Source organism: Pleuronectes platessa, chromosome 4 (assembly GCF_947347685.1).
Source record: "Pleuronectes platessa chromosome 4, fPlePla1.1, whole genome shotgun sequence".
NCBI lineage: Eukaryota > Metazoa > Chordata > Actinopteri > Pleuronectiformes > Pleuronectidae > Pleuronectes > Pleuronectes platessa.
The window spans coordinates 2,167,403-2,175,237 of record NC_070629.1 but is presented as its reverse complement, the minus strand read 5'-3'; the positions used below and the strand labels follow the sequence as shown (position 1 = coordinate 2,175,237).

Sequence of the window (7,835 nt, the reverse complement as noted above, 5' to 3'; positions counted from 1 at the left end):
TTTATACGTTATTACATGGCTCTATTAAATGCTATTAAATTATCCTTGTCCTATCCATTGCGAGTGTCATTGTTAAGGCAGTAGTACCAGTAAATCACCAATAGGTGTCAGCATTGCTATGTAAACAGAGCAAATCAGATAAATGTTGTAAGCTATTGCATTTTGCAGAAAATCTTAATTAAATGTGTTGATTAAATTGAATAGTTAAATAAGTAGTCAAATATACAAAGACCAATAAAATTTGCAGTAAGAGAAAGTGTGCTGTAGTGAGAAAGATGTTTATTTTCATGGACAACCATCACCTCTCTTCCATTTTCTGGTATTCAACACTCAGCAGCTCAGCTCCTGGTCTGGACTGTTCAGCAGTTCTCTCCACTGGTCTGGATGTTTCTCTGGACGGTGTGCTTTACTAGACTGCACTCTAAAAGCAGATTTAATCACAGAAACATCGTAGAAAAATAAGCAATCATTAAATAACTTGATCCATACCTTATGTTTATATTTTTTTGTATATTTTTTCTTTACTAACCTGCTCAGACAGCCAAGGAAAACGAGCCTGAATTGGGTGAACAAAAATTCTTGTCCCTTCTCCTGGAGCCCATATTCACACCTGTGATTAAGTACAGGAACAAGAAGACAAACATGAACGCTTCACATTTATCAAGACCATTTAGAAACTGTCCAACAATAAATAATAATAAATAAAACCAGCAGCACTTACTGAGGAAACCATTTAGCATGCTCCACTCAGGGATAATCTTCAGCCTTCCAGCATCGCAGGCCTCCATCGCAGCAGAAACACGTCTTGACAGCATCATCACGATCTTGTGGAGAAATAATAAAATGTATACATAAGATGAAAGACAGCTGTTTGAGATTTGAATATACTTGGTTTGTTCCTCATATTTCATTTCATTATAGTAGAAAGTATAGCCCTATATTATACATTTAATTTATATGCATTTTACATTTGATTTTAAAATGGGAAACTTACCTTTACAGATGCTTTCTCCTAAGTTTTGATGAGGCGAAGTCCTCGATAATGTCTTCAAAATCCAGGGAGGTTGTAAATCCATTCTCAATTGCCAACAGGGCAAAGGCATTCAGTTTTTTTTCTGTTACTGTTGCTCTCCGGTATGTTTTCACTCGTTTCAACAAAGAAAATGATCTTTCTCCTGAACAGTTTGCAATCGGTAATGTCAGATACATGCGAAGGCAAATGTCCACATTAGGGAAAGCATCCCTCAAGCCTAGCTCTAGGAGCTTCTTGTACATGGCCATGACTGATTCTTCATCTTTTACCATTGAGATGAACTGGCAAAACTCTGCTGTAAAGTCCTCCTCAAGATCCTGAGGGTATATTTTCTTCAGCTTTTCTGTGGCTGCATGGATTTGTTCAATGTCCATTGATTTCGTTTTAGTAAGGAAACCAAATTTCTCCTCCACATTTTTGTATGCGTCTTTGCCTCGTTTCAATTCTTGTGACAAGCAGTCACAGATGACATAATGTGAGTCAATCAGGAATGCTTCACGGCCTGAGCGCTGCACCTCTGGACCTGCAGACTCACCGAACAAAACTTTCTTCACTCGTCTTCTTTGGCTATCTGCTTTGTATCCCTCTGTTGCTGTGAAGGTTTTGGCCTCTGCTTCATAGACATCAAAATCATTTCTGGCTTGTCCTATGAACTCTATGAGTGAACTGTACAGAATAGGAACAGTACATACATCAATTTGTACCTGCTGCAATGCTTTGCTGGTTAAATTGATTCTTCTCAGCAGGTCATCCCACACTACTGTCATAACTGCAGTTTCAAGGGTGTCCATCACTGTTATTAATTGACATGCCTCATATTGAGCAGCTCTGGGGGTTCCATGGTCAACTTTGATTTCATTCAAAGCATCTTGAATAGCTTTGTAGCCAAATCTCAGAGCTTTTGTTGCATCAGCTCTCGCAGACCACCTTGTGCCGGAAAGGCTCTTCAGTGTCAGACCTCGCTCGCATTTTGTGAGGTGGGCTGTTTAAATCTCCCACCGCCGAGTTGAAGCTGAGAAAAAGTTGTAGAGATTTTGAATGAAGCCAAAAAATGAAACTGCTTCTAGGCAACATTCTGCTGCACATGCACCAACTAAATTAAGAGAATGTGCAGAACATGGTATGAAGTCAGCATTAGGATTTTTATTTTTTATTCTTGCCTGCAGTCCAGAATATTTCCCTGCCATATTACTTGCATTGTCATAGCTCTGCCCACGACAGTCCATCAAATCAATGTCCAGTTCTTTTAACTCAGATTTGAGTGTTTCCTCCATGTGTTCTGCAGTATGACCATGTAGTGGTATGAACTCCAAAAATCTCTCAACAGGCTCCCCACTTTTCTTCAGGACATAGCGAATGATCAAAGAGAGCTGATCAACATGTGTGATGTCAGGTGTTGAGTCCACAATGATGGAGAAATACTTGCCATCTTTAACTTCTTTTACAATAGCATGCAGAACCTTCTCAGCCATCAGCTGAATAAACTCATCACAAACTGTAGAGGACAGGTAACTGGTATTTCCCCTGCCCTTGTTTCCGTATCTGGCTAGATGTTCTGACAGTAGTGGATCAAAGCGACTAATTAACTCCAAGCAGCCCAAAAAGTTCCCATTGTGGGGTGATCCTACTACCTCATCGTCCCCACGGAAGGGCAGTCCTCACGAAGAAAGAAACTGAATAGTTGCCATTATACGTTTCAGAATGTTGAGCCAGTATGCTCTCTCAGACTCCTGTTGCTGTACTATGTTTGAATCTATGCGTGCATTTTTATTTCCAAGTGATGATAGACTCAGCACAGCAGTGCGATGATCCATACCATTCTCATGTTCATGCAAGCGATTAGCACAGTTTTTCCAGTCATTAAATCCAGTGACAAATTGATTGTCTCTTATACTGAACAACTTGCAGCAGTAACAGAATACAGTGCCAGTAGACGGTGAGTACACTAACCATCTTCTTGACAGGGTTTCTCCATTTAGCTTTTTTCTAAAGAAATGTTCCTTAGTTAAGCTTTGGTTAATGTCTCCATATTTTCTCTGTGATGCAGAGAAATCTCCAATATTTTGACAGGGATGGTTTAGTGCAAAGTACTCACGCATCCGCATCCTGTCGTCAATTTGGTCCCACTTTGCAGGATCAGATGGATAGCTTGTCAATACCCTTTCCGGGTCTAGAGGCTCCGTCAAAACTATATTGGGCTCAGTTTTTCTGGCCGGCTGCTGTTCTTCCATCATTTTGTCATTCTCCTGTGATGGCGCTGATGTTGAAGGCGCCGAAGCGTCTTCCGCTGCGTCTTCGGCCCGCGTCTCCGGGCCTGGCTCGGCCTCCGGCTCTGCTAACACTAGCAGGTTTACAGCTGTCGGGCGGCTGCCCGACAGAAACTTCTGTATAGCCCCCCGCTGTCTCTTCTTTTGTTCCTCTTCATTTTTCTTCTTTTTACGTTTTGCTGCACCTGAAAGCATCTTGAATGTTAGCCTACTCAAAAAACGACCTGGCTGCCTGCCTGCTAGCTTAATTGTCCCGCTTAGTCCTGACCGGCGGACCTCCGCACTGGACTTAACTGACTGGCGTTAATGTGACGTCACGTAACGTAACGTTAAGAGATAAACAACGTCACTATTTTTAGTTAATTAATAAATATTGATATATTAAAACTGAAATAAATTGTAGATAGGATATTTGTATATTTTTTTTTTTTTGGTCCCTCTGTCTGGGCCCCTCCCTGCCAATCAGGCCCTAGGCACGTGCCTAGTTTGCCTTTGCGTTAATCCGGCTCTGGCCGTAGTTGTTAACATTAAATCCATACATTGAAAAGATGTCCCTGTACATTATTCCATCACTTGGTATGCCACTCAGATACTGTCCTAAATTGTATCTGACACCCTGCTACTTTTGTGCTGGACTATCTATCTGCCGATAGCAGAGTCTGCACCTTGAGTTCTTTCCTCTGTGGTAGACCCCAACCGGCTGATGGTTAGGACCTGTTCTTGTGCTGACATGATCAGAACTTTTGTTCTATCCTTCAGGCCAGCCTTTTCGAACAACTGGTAGGATTTCTTGATGTCAACCACTTCCTCTGTCAATGATACATCCAATGGAAGGAATTGGTCTTACATGATATGTTCTCCTCGTCATATTCTGTCATCTACAGCCTGAAGCACTCTCTTCCATCTTGTTGATATATTCCTGAAGGCTCCATATTTAATTTTGAATCCTTTACTCAGAGTACCAGGGGGCTGACCTTCAATGTGGATAACTCATGAATAGCAGAACATAAATTATGATCTTATTCAGACTTGGTATTAATATCTGTCCAGAGTGATCAGAATCAGAATCAGGTTTATTGGCCAAGTAACTTTGCACAAACAGGGAATTTGACTCGGTAAAGTGGCTCTCAGTGTGCTTACACAGAATACACATCACAAAACAAAACAGTGATCTCATCACAAATGGTCAGTGGCTTCTCCCCTAGCTGTTAAATTAAAAAGATGAGGCATTTTATAATAACAAACTAACATAGGCAATAATAACTTATAGTATAATTTTCATGACAGCTGAGGTTTATTTAAAAGGGACATATTATGAAAATTCCACTTTTGTAGTGCTTCTACACGTTTATTTGGGTATCTGGCCTGTCTGGCATGGTATCTGGCATGAGGGGCGGTGGACTAGTGGCAGAAACTTGGACTATGGGCAGAAAAGGTCTCTGGTTCATCTCTGGTTCGACTCCATGGAGAAACAACAAAAAGACGAACCTGGATTGATCTGTCCAAAAATCCAAGAGGATTCTCCCTACCCTGTCTAGTGCCCCTGAGCAAGGCACCTTACTCCCCCAACATCTGCTCCCCGTGCGCTGTACATGGCTGCTCACTGCTCTGTGTGTCCTGCACCAGATGGGTTAAAAGCAGAGGTTAAATTTCCTCACAATTGCATGAGTGTGCCTGTGCATATCTGTGCATGTGTTTGGGACAAATAAATGTATCTTAATCTTAATGTCTACCGTCCCTGGGAAAAAACAACTTCCGCGATTTGTTGGGGTTCCTCCATATCAGAAACGATACGCTAGAGTGCGTCGAATGGGATCACGACCGAAATAAACGTCATAGTCACACCATGCCCATGTAGGGAGTCTCGCTACATTGGACTCACTGCTTAGCCTGGATGCCAGACGAACTTAGCCCCGCCCACAACAGATTTGGTCGGGCAGTTCGGTGTGGAGTCGCTCCATTGGGAAAAAATTATGGGGCGTGTTTCAACTGACCAGGAAGTAAAATTCCTCTTCGCTCAATTGGATAGACCTACAACCAATCAGAGCAACGTAGTATGTGACGTATGCTAAGCAACGCATTGTGAGTTATTTACTGGGTTCACACCGGACGCTTCAGCGCAGCGCCAAGCCTTAAATAACAGCTGGCTCCCATCCACTCCCATGTTAAAACTTTGTGCCGGTCACACCGGAGGCTGAAGCACCGCGAGGCAGCCTTGACGCAGCGCGGTGCTTCAGCCTCCGGTGTGACCGGCACAAAGCCGCGCAGCGATCTACTGGATCAACGGGTGATATTATTAGCGCTGCCCGGCGGTTCAGCGTCGCTTCAGCGTCCGTTGTGAACAGCCAAGCGCCGGGGCGAAAGGGATTAGCGCGGTGCTCTGGCGTCGCCTCCACGTTCTGTGTTCCTCTTTCAAAATGAATGCGCTGTCGATGTCTTCTAAAACAGACTCAATGGCAGCATCTACACATCTCAGCTCGCCAGCGGCAGGCATGTTTGTTGAAAACGAATTCAACCCGAGGGCACTGTGATGACGTGGTTGATTACGTTACCGTTGATCATCTGTCAATCATCGTATAAAGCCCGCCCTGACAATCTGATTGGCCCGGTCCGGCCATAATTTTTTCCCAATGGAGCGACCCCAGACCGAACTGCCCGACCAAATCTGTTGTGGGCGGGGCTAAGTTCGTCTGGCATCCAGGCTACTCACTGCTGCTACCTGTCAGACATTTAAGTGGCCGCATTAAACAAAGGACCCCCGGGACAACTCTAAATGTTGACTTAACAGTGTAGGAGGATGCTGCATGCTGCTGCGCCAGCTCAAGCTCCCACTGATCGCACCCTAGGCTCATGACGGAAGACTTGGACGGAGAGAGTTGGGTTTTGTTGAATAGTTGAATTGGAAAACATTTGTTTTGAAAACCAATTTTGGATTTAGGATTTGGCAGTTGGCATACTGGTTTGTGACTGGATTAGGAAGGCAACTCAAGATGATGAGGGTGATGATATGGATTTATGATGGACCACAGTCTCTAGTAGGAGAGAAGGACGTGGGGAGAGAGAGAACAGGCTAGGTAAGGGGAGCTTGTTGTGGAGTCAAAATATTAAGAAGCTTGGAAGAAAATAGTTCAGATTAAGGTTATAGAGTTGTCGGCAGCAGGATGTGAGGGAGGGATTTAAAATAATCTTTAAACTCAGAAAGGAAGACAAACATATCGGTCTTAGCCCAAAAATGTTGTCTAGGGTTATCAAATAATATTTGATTATCTTAGATAAACAAATATAATTGAGAAAAAATACGTAGTTTTTTTTGTTTCTCAATAAAATAAATAATATAATACTTCCTGATCCAGACTCCATGCCAGATAGTGGCGGTAATGCGCCAAATCGTTGTCTGCCAACCGTCAATAAAGCCCAAAAGAGGAAGAAAAGAGGGAAGCGGAAGAGGAAGAGGAGGAGGAGAATAATAAAGGCCGATATATGCTTCTCCGAGCCCGTTACGGACGGACGGACACTTTTTGATTTATAGTTCTACGAGCCTTTTTGTTCTGAAAACATTTAACCGCCAGAACAGTAGTTGGCGCAACGCAAGTCGAGCTTAGAGAAGCCTACCTCATGAAGTATAGAAGAAGTCCACGCTGGTTTATTTACGTCCCCCCGGCTCCTCACAGAGTGAACGATGGCAACTAACATAAAAAAGCTGTTGATGACGCGACAGTTTTTGCTGAAATAAAGTGACACCGTGCGGGTCATAATGCTTATGTTATCGTGTCTTAGCGCAGCGGTACCCAGGTCTTGTTGCCAAACTGCGTTGCTAATTCAACAGCTGCAACAGCTTGAAGCTACACGGAGGCACCTAGCTTCCCCCCCAGCTTCCACACACAGTCAGCAGGGACTCCCGATACTAACTACTACCAAGTGTGTGCTTCTAACCTGACGGTGTTTGAGAAACAGTGTCATGACAGCCGTGGGATTAAAGTCAGCGGGGTTTTGCGCTGCTCCCACCGCAGTTAGCATGGTGGCTAGCCCGCTAGCCCCGTTATGAAAGTTCAGAATAACCGTATGTGACCGTACACACATGCCGTAAGTGCTCTAACCAGCCATCGTCAGCCGGGCAACGCCGCTGGCTTAACACACTTGTCACATTTATCATAGAGACGTAGTTGTGATTTAGGTTTATTGTGCCAGAACACTAGGCGGAGTAACGTTTTTTGTCGAAGACAAAACACACAAAGAAGAGACGTCTTCTTCTTCGTCGACTCTTTATTTACGTCGCCACTCCGGCTCCTCATAGCCTATTTCTGGCGGACAAATCGGCCGGTCAGTGACGGGTTATACAAGTGGTCATACTTTCGGATCTCTTCTGCCAAGTGCTAATCTATTTGATCCATATTCGTTCTTCTAAATCTCCCGTGATTTCTCCGTATGATAGGGCATGAAACCGGAAGCTAGACTCCGGAAGGGATGTAGTAAGCAGACCAATCACAAGCCTTGCGGGCTGCGTGAGGCTCGCGTCGCTTTGTCGAAAAATTGGT

General features: G+C 43.8%; 1 long non-coding RNA gene across 1 annotated transcript; it reads right to left on the bottom strand.

Annotated features, from left to right (window-relative positions):
* Positions 1–274: 274 nt before the first annotated feature.
* On the bottom strand, positions 275–1,555 carry LOC128438850 (uncharacterized). Its single transcript, XR_008338392.1, has 4 exons — positions 995–1,555; positions 722–824; positions 530–610; positions 275–421 (listed from the first exon to the last, which is right to left on the bottom strand). It is a non-coding gene; the product is annotated as an uncharacterized LOC128438850 (long non-coding RNA).
* Between the last annotated feature and the right edge of the window lie 6,280 nt (positions 1,556–7,835).